At 40.0% G+C, this 16,498-nt stretch overlaps 1 protein-coding gene and 1 non-coding gene across 9 annotated transcripts in view; one reads left to right on the top strand and one right to left on the bottom strand.

Moving 5' to 3' along the window:
* The window catches only part of LOC132414796 (phosphatidylcholine transfer protein), a 161,466-nt gene that overhangs the window by 122,291 nt on the left and 22,677 nt on the right, over positions 1 to 16,498 (bottom strand). The gene's annotated exons all lie outside the window — the stretch shown is intronic.
* LOC132415613 (small nucleolar RNA Z195/SNORD33/SNORD32 family) lies at positions 11,159 to 11,243 on the top strand. Its single transcript, XR_009517333.1, has one exon. It is a non-coding gene; the product is annotated as a small nucleolar RNA Z195/SNORD33/SNORD32 family (small nucleolar RNA).

Here is a 16,498-nt window from a genome sequence, read left to right on the forward strand (position 1 = left end):
GATAATACTGCTTCCTGTTTCTCTAGGAAGTCCATCTCAATTCCTAGATGCCATGAAATGAGGAAGACCAAGCAGCCTTGGAGGGGATCCAAGGCCACTGGCTCACAGCCCTGGATGAGTTTATAGCTGGAAGTTAGCACTAGCTTGCCAGCCATGTAAGCAAGTCATCTTGAAAGTAGATACTGGGAGAGGAGCTTCAAGATGGTGGAAGAGTAAGACGTAGAGATCACCTTCCTCCCCCAAAATACATCGGAAATACATCTACATGTGGAACAGCTCCTACAGAACACCTACTGAAAGCTGGCAGAAGACCTCAGACCTCCCAAAAGGCAAGAAACTCGCCATGTACCTGTGTAGGGCAAAAGAAAAAAGAAAAAAACAGAGACAAAAGAATAGGGAGGGAACCTGCACCAGTGGGAGGGAGCTGTGAAGGAGGAAAGGTTTCCACACACTAGGAAGCCCCTTCATGGGCGGAGACGGTGGGAGGCGGAGGAGGGAAGCTTCGGAGCCACAGAGGAGAGTGCAGCAACAGGGGTGCGGAGGGCAAAGCGGAGAGGTTCCCACACAGAGGATCGGTGCCGACTGTCACTCACCAGCCCTAGAGACTTGTCTGCTCACCCGCCGGGACGGGCGGGGGCTGGGAGCTGAGGCTCGGGCTTCGGAGGTCAGATCCCAGGGAGAGGACTGGGGTTAGCTGTGTGAACACAGCCTGAAGGAGGCTAGTGCACCACGGCTAGCCGGGAGGGAGTCCGGGAAAAAGTCTGCAGCTGCCAAGAAGCAAGAGACTTTTTCTTGCCTCTTTGTTTCCTGGTGCGCGAGGAGAGGGGATTAAGAACGCTGCTTAAAGGAGCTCCAGAGACGGGCGCGAGCCGCACGCAGCTAACAGCGCAGACCCCAGAGACGGGCATGAGACGCTAAGGCCGCTGCTGCCGCCACCAAGAAGCCTGTGTGGGAGAACAGGTCACTATCCCCACCTCCCCTCCCGGGAGCCTGTGCAGCCCGCCACTGCCAGGGTCCCGTGATCCAGGGACAACTTCCCCGGGAGAACGCAAGGCGCGCCTCAGGCTGCTACAACATTACGATTGCCTCTGCCGCCGCGGGCTTGCCCTGCATCTGTACCCCTCCCTTCCCCCGGCCTGAGTAAGCCAGAGCCCCGAGTCTGCTGCTCCTTTAACCCTGTCCTGTCTAAGTGAAGAACAGACGCCCTCAGGCGACCTACACGCAGAGGTGGGGCCAAATCCAAAGCTAAACCCCGGGAGCTGTGCGAACAAAGAAGAGAAGGGAAATCTCACTCAGCAGCCTCAGGAGCAGCAGATTAAAGCTCCACAAACAACTTGATGTACTCTGCATCTGTGGAATACATGAATAGACAACGAATCATCCCAAATTGAGAAGGTGGACTTTGGGAGCAACGATATATATTTCTCCCCACTTTTCTCTTTTTGTGAGTGTGTATGTGTATGCTTCTGTGTGTGATTTTGTCTGTATAGCTTTGCTTTTACCATTTGTCCTAGGGTTCTGTCCATTTTTTGTTTGTTTTTTAGTATAGTTTTTAGGACATGTTATAATTGGTGGGTTTGTTTTTTGATTTGGTTGCTCTCTTCTTTCTTTTTTATCTATCACTTTTAAAATTTTTTTTTAATAATTATTTTTTATTTTAATAACATTATTTTATTTTACCCTCTTATTTCTTTCTTTTTTTTCTCTCTTTTATTCTGAGCCATGTGGATGACAGGCTCTTGGTACTCCAGCCAGTTGTCAGAGCTGTGCCTATGAGGTGGGAGAGCCAAGTTCAGGACATTGGTCCACAAGAGACCTCCCAGCTCCACATAATATCAAACGGCGAATATCTCACATAGATCTCCATCTCAACGCCAAGACCAGATCCACTAAACGACCATCAAGCTACAGTGCTGGACACCCTATGCCAAACAACTAGCAAGGAGGAACACAACCCCACCCATTAACAGAGAGGTTGACTAAAATCATAATAAGGCCACACACATCCCGAAACACACCACCAGACATGGACCTACACACCAGAAAGACAAGATCCAGCCTCATCCACAAGAACACAGGCACTAGTCCCCTCCACCAGGAAGCCTACACAACCCACTGAACCAACCTTAGCCATTGGGGGCCGACACCAAAAACAATGGGAACTACGAACCTGTAGCCTGTGAAAGGAGACCCCAAACACAGTAAGTTAAGCAAAATGAGAAGACACAGAAACACACAGCAGATGAAGGAGCAAGGTAAACACCAGCCACACCTTAAAAATGAAGAGGAAATAGGCAGTCTACCTGAAAAAGAATTCAGCATAATGATAGTAATAATGATCCAAAATCCTGGAAATAGAATGGAGAAAATACAAGAAACGTTTAACTAAAGACCAAACAAACAGTGATGAACAACACAGTAAATGAAATTAAGAATTCTCTAGAAGGGATCAGTAGCAGAATAACTGAGGCAGAAGAGCGGATAAGTGACCTGGAAGATAAAACAGTGGAAATAACTACTACAGAGCAGAATAAAGTAAAAAGAATGAAAAGAATTGAGGACAGCCTTAGAGACCTCTGGGACAACAATAAATGCACCAACATTCAAACTATAGGGGTCCCAGAAGAAGAAGAGAAAAAGGGACTAAGAAAATACTTGAAGAGATTATAGTTGAAAACTTCCCTAAAATGAGAAAGAAAATAGTCCAGGAAGCACAGAGAGTCCCATATAAGATAAATTCAAGGAGAAAGACGCCAAGACACATATTAATAAAATTAACAAAAATTAAATACGTAGAAAAAAATATTAAAAGCAGCAAGGGAAAACCAACAAATAACATACAAGGGAATCCCCATAAGGTTAACAGCTGATCTTTTAGCAGAAACTCTGCAAGCCAGAAGGGAGTGGCAGGACGTATTTAAAGTGATGAAAAGGAATGTGTACAACCAATATTACTTTACACAGCAAGGATTTCATTCAGAGTTAATGGAGAAATTAAAACTTTTACAGACAAGAAAAAGCTAAGAGAATTCACCACCACCAAATCAGCTTTACAACAAATGCTAAAGGAACTTCTCTAGGCAGGAAGCACAAGAGAAGGAACAGGCCTACAATAACAGACCCCAAAAAGTTAAGAAAATGGTAATAAGAACATACATGTTGACAATTACCTTAAATGTAAATGGATTAAATGCTCCAACCAAAAGACGTAGACTGCCTGAATGGGTACAAAAACAAGACCTGTATATATGCTATCTACAAGAGACCCACTTCAGACCTAGGGACACATACGGACTGAAAGTAAGGGGATGGAAAAAGATATTCCATGCAAATGGAGATCAAAAGAAAGCTGGAGTAGCAATTCTCATATCAGACAAAATAGACTTTAAAACAAACACAATTACAAGAGACAAAGAAGGACACTACATAACAATCAAGGGATCAATCCAAGAAGAAAATATAAAAAATTGTAAATATTTATGCACCCAACATAGGAGCACCTCAATACATAAGGCAAATACTAACAGCCATAAAAGGGGAAATCAACAGTAACATAATCATAGTGGGGATTTTAATACCCCACTTTCATCAATGGACAGATCATCCAAAATGAAAATAAATAAGGAAACACAAGCTTTAAATGACATATTAAACAAGATGGACTTAATTAATATTTACAGGACATTCCATCCAAAAACAAGAGAATACACTTTCTTCTCAAGTGCTCATGGAGCATTCTCCAGGATAGATCATATCTTGGGTCACAAATCACACCTTGGTAAATTTAAGAAAATTGAAACCGTATCAAGTATCTTTTCCGACCACAGTTCTATGAGACTAGATATCAATTACAGGAAAAGAGCTGTAAAAAATGCAAACATATGGAGGCTAAACAATACACTACTAAATAACCGAGAGATCACTGAAGAAATCAAAGAGGAAATCAAAAAATACCTAGAAACAAATGACAATGAAAACTCGACGATGCAAAACCTATGGGCTGCAGCAAAAGCGGTTTTAAGAGGGAAGTTTAGAGCAATACAATCCTACCTTAAGAAACAAGAAACATCTCAAATAAACAACCTAACCTTACACCTAAAGCAATTAGAGAAAGAAGAACAAAAAAACCCCAGAGTTAGCAGAAGGAAAGAAATCATAAAGATCAGAAGAGAAATAAATGAAAAAGAAATGAAGGAAACTCTAGCAAAGATCAATAAATGTAAAAGCTGGTTTCTTGAGAAGATAACAAAAAATGATAAACCATTAGCCAGACTCATCAAGAAGAAAAGGGAGAAGACTCAAATCAATGGAATTAGAAATGAAAAAGGAGAAGTAACAACTGACACTACAGAAATACAAAGGATCATGAGAGATTACTACAAGCAACTCTATGCCAATAAAATGGACAACCTGGAAGAAATGGACAAATTCTGAGAAATGCACAACCTTCCAAGACTGAACCAGGAAGAAATAGAAAATATACACAGACCAATCACAAGCACTCAAATTGAAACTGTGATTAAAAATCTTCCAACAAACAAAAGCCCAGGACCAGATGGCTTCACAGGAGAAGTCTATCAAACATTTAGAGAAGAGATAACACCTATCCTTCTCAAACTCTTCCAAAATATAGCAGAGAGAGGAACACTCCCAAACTCATTCTACAAGGCCACCATCACCCTGTTAACCAAACCAGACTAAGATGACACAAAAGAAGAGAACTACAGGCCAATAACACTGATGAACATAGACGCAAAAATCCTCTACAAAATACTAGCAAACAGGATCCAACAGCACATTAAAAGGATCATACACCATGATCAAGTGGGGTTTATCCCGGGAATGCAAGGATTCTTCAATATACGCAAATCAGTCAATGTGATACACCATATTAACAAATTAAAGGAGAAAAGCCATTTGATCATCTCAATAGATGCAGAGAAAGCTTTCCACAAAATTCAACACCCATTTATGATAAAAACCCTCCAGAAAGAAGGCATAGAGGGAACTTACCTCAATATAATTAAGGTCATATATGACAAACCCACAGCTAACATGGTTCTCAATGGTGAAACATTGAAACCATTTCCTCTAAGTTCAAGAACAAGAAAAGGTTGTCCACTCTCACCACTCTTATTCAACATAGTTTTGGAACTTTTAGCCACATCAGTCACAGAAGAAAAAGAAATAAAAGGAATCCAAATTGGAAAAGAAGGAGTAAAGCTGTCACTGTTTGCAGATGGCATGATACTAAATGTAGAGAATCCTAAATATGCTACCAGAAAACTACTAGAGCTAATCAATGAATTTCATAAAGTAGCAGGAAACAAAATTAGTGCACAGAAATCTCTTGCAGTCCTATACACTAATGACAAAAATTCTAAATGCAGAATTAATGAAACACTCCCATTTATCATTGCAACAAAAAGAATAAAATGCCTGGGAATAAACCTACCTAAGGAGACAAAAGGCCTGTATGCAGAAAATTATAAGACACTGATGAAAAAAATTAAAGATGATACAAATAGATGGAGAGACATAGCATGTTCTTGGATTAGAATAATCAACATTATGGAAATGACTATACTACCCAACGCAATCTACAGATTCAATGCAATCCCTATCAAGCTACCACTGACATTTTTCACAGAACTAGATCGAAAAATTTCATGATTTGTATGGCAACACAATAGACCCCGAATAGCCAAAGCAATCTTGAGAAAGAAAAATGGAGCTGGAGGAATCAGGCTCCCTGACTTCAGACTGTACTACAAAGCTACAGTAATCAAGACAGTATGGTACTGGCACAAAAACAGAAATATAGATCAATGGAACAGGATAGAAAGCCCAGAGATAAACCCAAGCACATATGGTCACCTTATCTTTGATAAAGAAGGCAAGAATATACAGTGGAGAAAAGGCAGACTCTTCCATAAGTGGTGCTGGGAAAACTGGACAGCTACATGTAAAAGAATGAAATTAGAACACTCCCTAACACCATACACAAAAATAAACTCAAAATGGATTAAAGACCTAAATGTAAGGCTAGACACTATTAAACTCTTAGAGGAAAACATAGGCAGAACACTCTATGACATAAATCACAGCAACATCCTTTTTGACCCACCTCCTAGAGAAATGGAAATAAAAACAAAAATAAACAAATTGGACCTAATGAAACTTAAAAGCTTTCACATGACAAAGGAAACCATAAACAAGACCAAAAGACCACCCTCAGAAATGGAGAAAATATTTCCAAATGAAGTAACTGACAAAGGATTAATCTCCAAAATATACAAGTAGCTCATGCAGCTCAATATCAAAAAAAACAAACAACCCAATCAAAAATGGCCAGAAGACCTAAGTAGACATTTCTGGAAAGAAGATATACATATTGCCAACAAACATATGGAAGGATGCAAGCAGCACTAATCATTAGAGAAAGGCAAATCCAAACTACACTGAGGTACCACCTCACAGCAGTCAGAATGGCCTTCATAAGAAAAATCTACAAACAATAAATGCTGGAGAGGATGTTGAGAAAAGGGAACCCTCTTGCACTGTTGGTGGAAATGTAAATTGATACAGCCACTATGGGGAGCAGTATGGAAGTTCCTTACAAGACTACAAATAGAACTACTATACGACCCAGCAATCTAACTACTGGGCATATACCCTGAGAAAACCATAATTCAAAAAGAGTCATGTACCACAATGTTCATTGCAGCTCTATTTACAATAGCCAGGACATGGAAGCAACCTAAGTGTCCATCAACAGATGAATGGATAAAGAAGATGTGGCACATATATACAATGGAATATTACTCAGCCATAAAAAGAAACGAAATTGAGTTACTTGTAGTGAGGTGAATGGACATAGAGTCTGTCATACAGAGTGAAGCAAGTCAGAAAGAGAAAAACAAATACTGTATGCTAACACATATATATGGAATCTAAAAAAAAAAAGGTTCTGAAGAACCTAGGGGCACGAAAGGAATTAAGACGCAGACTTGGAGAGTGGATTTGAGGACACGTTGAGGGGGAGGGGTGGGCTGGGACAAGGTGAGAGAGTGGCATGGACATATATATATATACTACCAAATGTAGAATGTATGTCTGGTGGGAAGCAGCACCATAGCACAGGGAGATCAGCTCTGTGCTTTGTGACCACCTAGAGGGGTGTGATAAGGAGGGTGGGAGGGAGATGCAAGAGGGAGGAAATATGGATATGTGTATACATATGGCTGATCCACTTTGTTTTACAGCAGAAGCCAGCACACCATTGTAGAGCAATTATACTCCAATAAAGATGTCGGGAAAAAAATTTACAAGCTATTAAATATAAAATAAGCTACAAGAATATATTGTACCACAGGGGAATATAGCCAATATTTTATAATAACTATAAATGGAGTATAACCTTTAAAAATTGTGAATCACTGTGGTGTATACCTGTAACTTATATAATATTGTACATCAACTATACTTCAATAAAAAATATTAAGCTCATCCAAAAAAAGAAAAATATATAGCGATTTTATACTACCTTTCACTAACCTTTGCTATTTCTTGGGTTTGCTTATATTATTTTGGAATGAAAACCTAGATTATTACTGTTATGGTTTACAACATCCATCCTGTTTTTAAAGAATTATATTTTTATATTTGCAAATTGCTTCAAAACCATGCTTTTATTGTTCACTGTTAGTTCTTTTAAGCTAAGTCTCTACTGTTCTTGAATTCTTAATTTTGACCCATCCTTAAAGTTCTGTAAACATTGAGGATTGAAATTTAGCTTTAGAGAGAATTGCTTGATTTGTGTTCTTCTCTAGAATACATGATTTTTTTCTGTTTTAAAAGGCTCAATTCATGTAGAAAGCTTGATTTATCTTTTATATTCAAGAATTTTGCCTGGTTATACCTAGGCATGTGTTTCGTTTATTTTTAGTGAAGTTTTTAAAGCTTCAAACTTAAATATTTCTTTAGCTTAAAAATTTCTTCTTCTGTCATTTAATTTGTGTTCTCCTGGTTTCATTTCCTGCTTTGGAATTCCTACTTTGTGTAACTACATGTTTTGGACTCCTTATTTCTTATCTTTTCTTTCATTATTTTCAATTATTTATTATTTTCCTGTGAATTTTGAGAGAATGCTCAAGTTTTTCTTCAGCTTCATTAATTGGATTTTTTCAGTGTAATATAGGACATTCACTCCTTCATTGGTGGCGGGTGAACATAGCAAATATATTTCTAATTTTCACCTAGCTTTTCCAGACCTCAGATTTTTCCTTATTCATGACAATCAACCCTCATTCATTTTGGAGATGATGTATCTTTTAAGTCTTTTTAAATATTTGCTCTTTGATTATGATAAATATATTTCGGTGCAATTTCATAGAAAAGGATAAGCAGTGCAGGGAAAAGAAAGTGACAGGATAAATATTTGGCAGTACTGTATATTGCAAATTTGAGTACTGGTGTATCTTTTTTAGATTCCAATGTTAATTATGGAGTGTTATCAATTTTGGCTCTAGTTTCTAACATATCTTCATGGAGAATATGAGACATAAAAGGAAACTTTTAAAAATACAGCAGTGAGGAAAGCTGAGGCAGACTAAATTTGCTCCCATAAAGATGGGACATCCTTGCAATGGCACACTATGTAGCCATTTTGATGGTCCTCTTATTGACATGGAGAGATGTTTGCCATACATAATTAGGGCTAAAAGCGAATTTTCAAAAACTGATATACAGCTTGATCCTATATTTGTGGGAAAAGTAGCATACATATTAATCACTGTCACAGGCTGGAGAAAATTGTGATCTTTTTGTTCAGAACAGTTAAGTTTGCTAAATCAATACAAACTTGTAGTCAGTAGAGGGCGCAAGGAGAGAGAGAAGGAAGTGAAGTGAAAAAGCTGATGTATGAGCAGGATGAAGGTTTTCATAACATAAAGATTATTCTGATTTCCTTTCCATTCATTTATCCAAGAAAATTTCAAAAAGATCATAGAAGCATAACTGAAGTTTGACTATTGCTTTTACAACAAAATATTTGGCATTATCTAGAGAGTCAAAGCACATACTTTCAAGGGGTAAGGGGAACAGAAAATAATTGAGTGTCTATTTTGTGTCAGGCACTGACATATACATTATATACCGTGGTCTCCTATGTAGAACATATTTTGATGTTTCATCAGACATTGCAGTCACATTAACACAGCCTTGATGAGGTTTTGATTAAAGAAAACGTCTATAAAGCTTAGAGATACTGACAAAATCTGATGGCTACAGATCACTTTATAGTTTATTAAATGCTTTCAGATTTACTATTTCATTTCATATAACATCCTTTAAAACAGATCCTTCTTTTAAAGATGAAGGCTGAGTGGTTTATGGAGTGTGGCAAAGTTAAAGATTCTCTCAGCAAGGCTTGTGTGTCTGGGCATGCTGATTTCCATATGCTGTCTCTCAAATAATCTAGAAATCTTCAGGCATAATACCTTGGCCCCATGAAAGAGCCACACGATATGAGCAATAGTTAATACCAATGCAAATCAAAGAATTTTTGTCCTCCATTATTTTTTACAGGATTTGACATTATAACTCACATCTCTGGCTCCCAGATTAATTAATCTAGCTTTGGTGGTTTCCAAATGCTAATTTGGAGACATGTACTGAAAAATGTGAAAAATAAAAGCAATTTCATGAGGTTATATCCTGTTTTTGGTTTTGCTCTGAAGTATTCTCTCTTTTAAGAAATAGTCATGATTGTGGGTGGTGGTACGCTGCTTTTTTTTTCTTTAAAGTATTTGTTTCGCAAAAGAAAGCAAGCTCATAGATACAGAGAACAGATTAATGGTTGGGGTGGGGGCAATAGGTGAACTGTTTCGATGTTTGTTTTGCTTAATTTACATAAATTGAATTGTTCTTTAAAAAAATTTACACCATGTGTGCAGAATCTGGCACAGCTTAGGCATTCCCATCAGTGTTAGCTCCATCCACAGAGATGCCAGCTGAGACTCACATGGGACCTTTGTCCATGTCTTCCATGACGTGACTTTTACTACTTGCCAGTGGTCGACCCATCCAACTCCCAACTGTCATTTTTCTGAGATAATTTGCCCAGCGTGTGTGAGTGGGAAAAGGGAGAAGAAAGGCAGTCAGGAGGATTCATTCCTAGGGCATCTGTATACAGATCAGATCTCCTCCTATGTGCATGTCATGCAGACTCCATTTAGATACAAAGGGGTGGGACTGGGTTCCTAGGGAGAAATTAAACCTCTTCACTTCTGCCTGGTCTATATGAAGCAGTTCCCTGGTTACCTCCTCCAGGCTTTGTGATTGGTTGGCTGTGGAAGTGAGGGAGGAGGGAAGTAAGCTGCTGATGGAGCTACAGCAACCCGTTTTTGCAGGCCCTGGGAGGGAGAGGGGAAAGGAGGGCTGAGCAGCACGGGGAAGAAAGAGTCATTTCTCTCCACCGACTGCAAACTCCGTGCTCACAGCTCACATCTCTCTGGAATCCAGAGGCCTCTTTGGCCAACGGGTCCACAATGCTGGATATTTTCATCCTGATGTTCTTTGCCATCATAGGTCTGCTCATTCTGTCCTACATTTTCTATCTGCTCTAGGGGCTTGCAGCAGTGGCATGGAGCCTGCAGGAGAACAGCTCAGGGCGGGAAGGATGAAGCTGACTGGCCCAGCAACCTGCTTGTGGACACACCAGTGGATTTTTGCTTCTGGTCATTATTTTGGGTATTGATTCAAAAACAAAACTACAAGAGATCCTGTTTTCCTGTGTTTTTCTCAGATGCGTTGATGTAGTATTTCGCAAACCACTCTGAAAAGAATGAGAAAGGCCAACTTCTTTCTTAGAGACCTAATTTAAAATACAATTAATATTAAAATGAAAAATAAAACCCACAATACGAAGGATTTTTAGGAGAATGGGTTGAGAATGGTGTGCAGGGAAGGAGGGACTATTACTTCTTAGTTTTTTCTTCAAGTCAGGTGGTCAAAAATAGTTTGAAATCCTATATCAGTCTCTCCCTCCTCATTTTACATTTTTACTGATCTGAGTCCCCAAGGAAACACAGTTTTTGATCAGCAGTGAACAATCTTAGATTCTCAGGCTGCCAAGCTTTTCAATAAAGCTGTCCATGAGGTTGGTGATGAGGACTTTTCTCACTCATGTTCGAGTTTTCCAACCATGAGATGATTCCACACGCATTACCATCTGAGGCCACCTGTCTGCCTGCCTGGGTCGGGCAGCAGGGTCCTCGCGTGCCCCACTGAACAGGGCTGCTGTCCTCTGCCCACAAGCATGCTGCCCCATAAGACCAAGAGAGGCCAGGCTGCTCTGGACCACCTCAAGATGTTTGATGGGATCACACCACCCTATGACAAAAAAAGCAGATGGTGGTTCCTGCTGCCCTCAAGGTTCTGCATCTGAAGCCTATGAAAAAGTTTGCTAACATAGGATGCCTGGCTCATGAGGTTGGCTGGAAGTCCCAGGCAGTAACAGCCACCCTGGAGAAGAAGAGGAAGGAGAAGGCCAAGATCCATTACTGAAAGAAGCAGCAGCTTATGAGGCTCTGGAAGCAGGGCAAAAAGAACAGAGAGAAGAAAATTGACAGATTCACAGAGGTCCTCAAGATCCATGGATTCCTAGTCTGAGCCCAATAAAATTGACTGTTTATTCTTTAAAAAAAAAAAAAAAAAAAAAAAAAGCTGTCCATGAGTTCTTCATATAAACTAGTAGACAGGTACATCCATTCAATAAGTTCTCTAACAATTCTCAAAGTAGAAAAATTTTAGTGGCTAATGAGCAGACAAATATCCTCCAGGGCCATCTTCTTACAAACAAATCTCAGAAATCTGCCTAAGCTGTTTTAAAAAGAAATTGTAAGAAAAATTTTGGAGCAGAATAATTGTCAATTTGTAAGGAAAAAAAAGGTCCTATTCGTTGCTCTAAACCATGTGTTATTGTAAAAATACACAGAACTCACTATTTTAAAAACACCTACCACCTCTTTCAGATGAGATATTCCCAAGCCCTATATTGAAAGGAAATTATTATTTTAAGCTTAAAGAGATGATCATGAAGTATAGAAAAAATTGGAAAATAAAGATTAGCTGTGATGCATTTAAAAGTAATGGAATGATTCATGGTAGCTTTCTGACACGGTCAGAAACTGCAAAGAAAATACTAAGAGGGAGTCAGTTCGCCTGTGCAGGCTTCAATATTCTCAAATTTGAAATGCAAGAGCTGGACTAAATGGTTAGCAAGCCCTCTTGCAGCACTAGCAGTATATGTGTTCAGGACTTTTTGACTTGTTTGTATAGTTTTACAATTTGTGAGTGCTTTTGCAGCCTACATGTTTGGGGCATGAAATGGTTAGTGGGAAAGTCCTGGCCGGTTGCAGCTGGTAGAGAGTTGATGGTGGTACACACACACACACACACACACACACACACACACACACACACTCGTGCATGCATATCAGAGTCCACATTTCCACGCGACAGAGGTTTTTCACAGCGGAGCTCAACCTGGAAACGAATTCATTCTGCTAAAAGAAGGGAGGGAGATCTATAAACCAGCCCACCACAGCGCTGGGAGAGCATGGAGGCAAGAGTGATGGCATGCCCAGGGTGTAAAAGGAAGTCATAAAAGTAGGTAAGCAGAATGAGAGAGAGAAGTTTTTGAAGGTAATAAATAACTGGAGAGGCATTCCATAGGGTGTATTAGAGGAAAAACATCTTTACAAAGAGTGGATGAGATGAGACTCCTTATTAATGCCACATGTTCTGTGCAGTTGCAGGTGCAAAACCTGCTAATTTCCTGCCACTGATGTTAAAGGTCAGGAAACAAGGAAGCCACAGTCCCAACACAAAACAGAATAGGGCTCAAAGAATGGGTTTGGCAGCTCCTGGAAGCCACAGAACATCAGACAGACCTAGAGCAGAGAAGGCTCCCTTAGGCCTGGCTGGGTCTTTATCAGACCCACACAAGTGTATCTGGGGGCAGGGAGTTGAAACTTTAGGGTTTCTATAGTGTGTTGTACAGCATTATGCTTAGTCTTTGTGGTAGTCTCATTCCATATCACAGGTTCAATCAGTTCAACAAAGTTTCTAGTATTTATAGTGTTCCACATTAAAGAAATCCTCTAGATATTGTTATAAAGCATTGCATTGTTTGCACAGACCTGAATTTTCAGTGCTACCCAGACTTTGTGCCCGGAGGATAAAAACATGACAGCAGCATGTCTTCCTCAGAACACATTGCCTTGACTAGGCTTCTTTCTGCACTTTACACTTTCTTAGACCCACTCACATTCCATCCACATACAACCCAAAGGCATAATGCTGATGTTTCCAATGAGGGAAACTGAGGCACAGTGATGCTAATTGATGTGTCCAGAGTCACCACATTTTAAACCATAGAGCCAACCAAGATAAGCTAAAATCCAGGTCTTCTGACATCTAGTACCTCAATAAAGTTTTGCTAAGGAAATGTGTATTACATGCCTACTGTGCATCAGGTTCTATGCCTTGGCGCAGGGGACACAAGGATACATTTTGCAAACCCCCTACTCTTGAACTCTCAGAATCTCAGAGGAGATAAACTAGCAAGCAGAAAGTTTCCACATTATTTGGCTAGGGCTACGATATTTGTAAGTGTAGAGCAGTGTCCACAACCAGGTACAATTTTGCCCCCCAAGAGACATTTGGCAGTGTGTGAAGACATTTTTGGTTCTCACAGCTCGGGAGTTGTTACTGGCATCTAGTGGGTAGAGCCAAGAATGATGTTAACATCCATCAGTGAAGAGGACAGCCACCCACAACAAAGAGTTATCCAGCCCCAAATGTCAAAAGTGCCTAGGTCGAGATACCCTAGCATAGAGCAATATAAGGACACAGTGGAAGTGAAGTCAGGTCTGCCTGGTCCAATGACAGAGGAGGACTTATCAGGGAAGTAGGTGTTGCTTGAGGTATCAGGAAAAATGAGTAGACATCATCCTGAGTATAGGTAAGAACCAACAGGCAAGAGGAACATGAAATAGTGTGTTGTATTTGCAATTTGATCTAAGCTGAAGCTGACCCTTCAATGAAAAGGGACCATTGATGGTTTTAACCAGAGAACCATGTGGTTAAGTGTACATACTCAATAGTTTGCTAGATTAGTGTCAAGCAGAGGATCTCAAACTTCATTTGGGATATGAATAAAAAATGCAGGTTCCTGACCTACCAACACACACACACATCAAACATCCTGGTGCAATAATACAGTAGGTCTAGGTAGAACCCTGAAACACATATATTTTTTTTTTGTAAGTACTCTGTGCAATTCTCATGCAGGTAGTCCAACTCCTCACTGGTATACAGAATATATTTGATGGTGGTAAAATTATACTCCTACCACAAAGAAAACAAAAAGGAATTTCAGAAAGAGAGGAATATATAGATTCATCCTTGTCTCTGCTCTAATCCATAATGTGAGGGTCTGAACTGGGTGCTTATATAGGAATCTGTGTTAATGCAAGTCTTAAAGCAGCACAGCTGCTCCCTTCTGGATTCTGTGACCTGAGACAGAAGAAGCACTAAGGAAGTGCACACTCCTTGTGACACACTCTTGGCAGCCCCTGGGAAGCTCAATTGCTTCTCCAACTTGAAAAATTCTGTGTCCCAGAGCCTTCTTGGTACAGCAATACGTGCTTCCTGTTCCCAGAGAGACCCACCCTTGGGCTTTCCCACCAGTCTTCCCTAAACCTGGCTGCTCCTGTGTCCTGTCACGTTAAGATGTGAGCTGAGATCTCAGACTTATATCTCATCATGTCAGTCACAGCAGAGTAAGGCTCCACCAGTGGGAATTCTGCCCCTGATGCTTGCCTTCCGAATTCAACTTGCCATCTGTGGCTTAACTGATTTCCTTGGACACCTCACACTTCTTATGACATTGGCTTTGGATCAGCAAGAGTGGAAATTAGCGTGTAAACACTGCAATCCTAGAATTTCTGATTTGAACTGGAGGAAACCTTTGCACTGCAGTCTGTCTCTGAGCCAGATGTCTGCAACTCTCCTCTCAGGGAAATAGATGAATATCCACAGTAAGAGGTCAATGGCTTTGCTGACAGATGCTGCACCAGGGAATATTTTTTTAAAGAGATTTCCTGGTAGCTAGGGTAGTTGTGTTAGCTATTTTCCCAAGTTGTCTCATCTACGTTCTCTAATAATGACATGGGAAATTATAGGACCCCAAATAGGATTTTTTAAATAGAATAAAAGGAAAGAATAGTCCCCCCTCAGAGGGGACCCTGATATCTGACAAATGGGACCCTGAGAGGTTGGGTGTCTTGCCTAAGGTCAACAAAAAGGGAAAAAAATGATTCAAACCCAAGTTTCCTCACTTTCAATTTATGGCTGTTTTCATTGCACAACAAGAGTATAGAGTCAGAAATGTTAATTTTGTTGTGAAAGTGAGCCAAAACCTTACCCTGTAACCCTAGAAAGAAAGAACAAGTCATATCAGAGCTGTAAAGAAGCCTTTCCAAACTAAGTTTAACTTAGAAGATAAATAGAAATAGTCAGGGGAGAGAGGTTCCCCTGAGACCATCGAGCCCCTCAAATTGGAAGTCATCCAAAGATATCGATGGCAGATTTACTGACCAGGCTCAGTGGCCAGTTGGAGTTCAAAGTGGACTTGATGCCCTCTGTGTGCACGATGGAAGAAACATCGTGTTCTCATTCTGTGGCCATGCACTGTCTTGGGATCATTAGTTTTATCAAGTTTTACAAGTGCTTTTACAAAGACAATAATGCCCATTTCCTGTATAGTTTACTTAAGTAAACAAGGAGACAGCAAGGTACCATCTCCTTTGTGAAGCAAGACTTTAAAATTTTTATCTAAAGAAAGAAAGCAAGGGATCTGTTCTGCATTGTTCCATAAGATAAGTTCATAAGATAAATTGTTCTAGTTTGACCTCAGTTCAGCTGGGCAAATGGTTCCCTTTCCCACTACCCACCCACGTTGTGACCACCAAAGACTTTTTAAGTGGATAAAAATATTTACAAACAGTTTCTTGAGCTGATCCTGTTCTCATCAATGGGTCACTACAGGCGTCCTGTGGGAAGGTGATTGCGTGTTTTTTCTGGCAAAATAACTTTTTCTAAACCCAAGTTTATTCTGGGGTGAGTGTAAACTCCTATGAGCAACAGAAAACATGCATATCATCTGAACACAGAAACAATAATGCATAGGGATAAACTTTGGAGTCAAACAGGCTTTGGTTCTAGTTGTGGGCTTCACCATCTTCTAAATGGTGACTTCCCCAAACAAGTCCCTAATCTCTTCATTTACATAATGGGACTGTCTGGCAGCTACCTCTTGGATTATTTGTGAGTATTAAATGAAATAATAAATCTATAAAAAGTATATAACACAAACTAAATGTTCAATAAATATTTGTTTATTATTAGGTACAGCCTCTTGTTGGGTCTA

The sequence above is a fragment of the Delphinus delphis genome, chromosome 19 (assembly GCF_949987515.2).
Source record: "Delphinus delphis chromosome 19, mDelDel1.2, whole genome shotgun sequence".
NCBI lineage: Eukaryota > Metazoa > Chordata > Mammalia > Artiodactyla > Delphinidae > Delphinus > Delphinus delphis.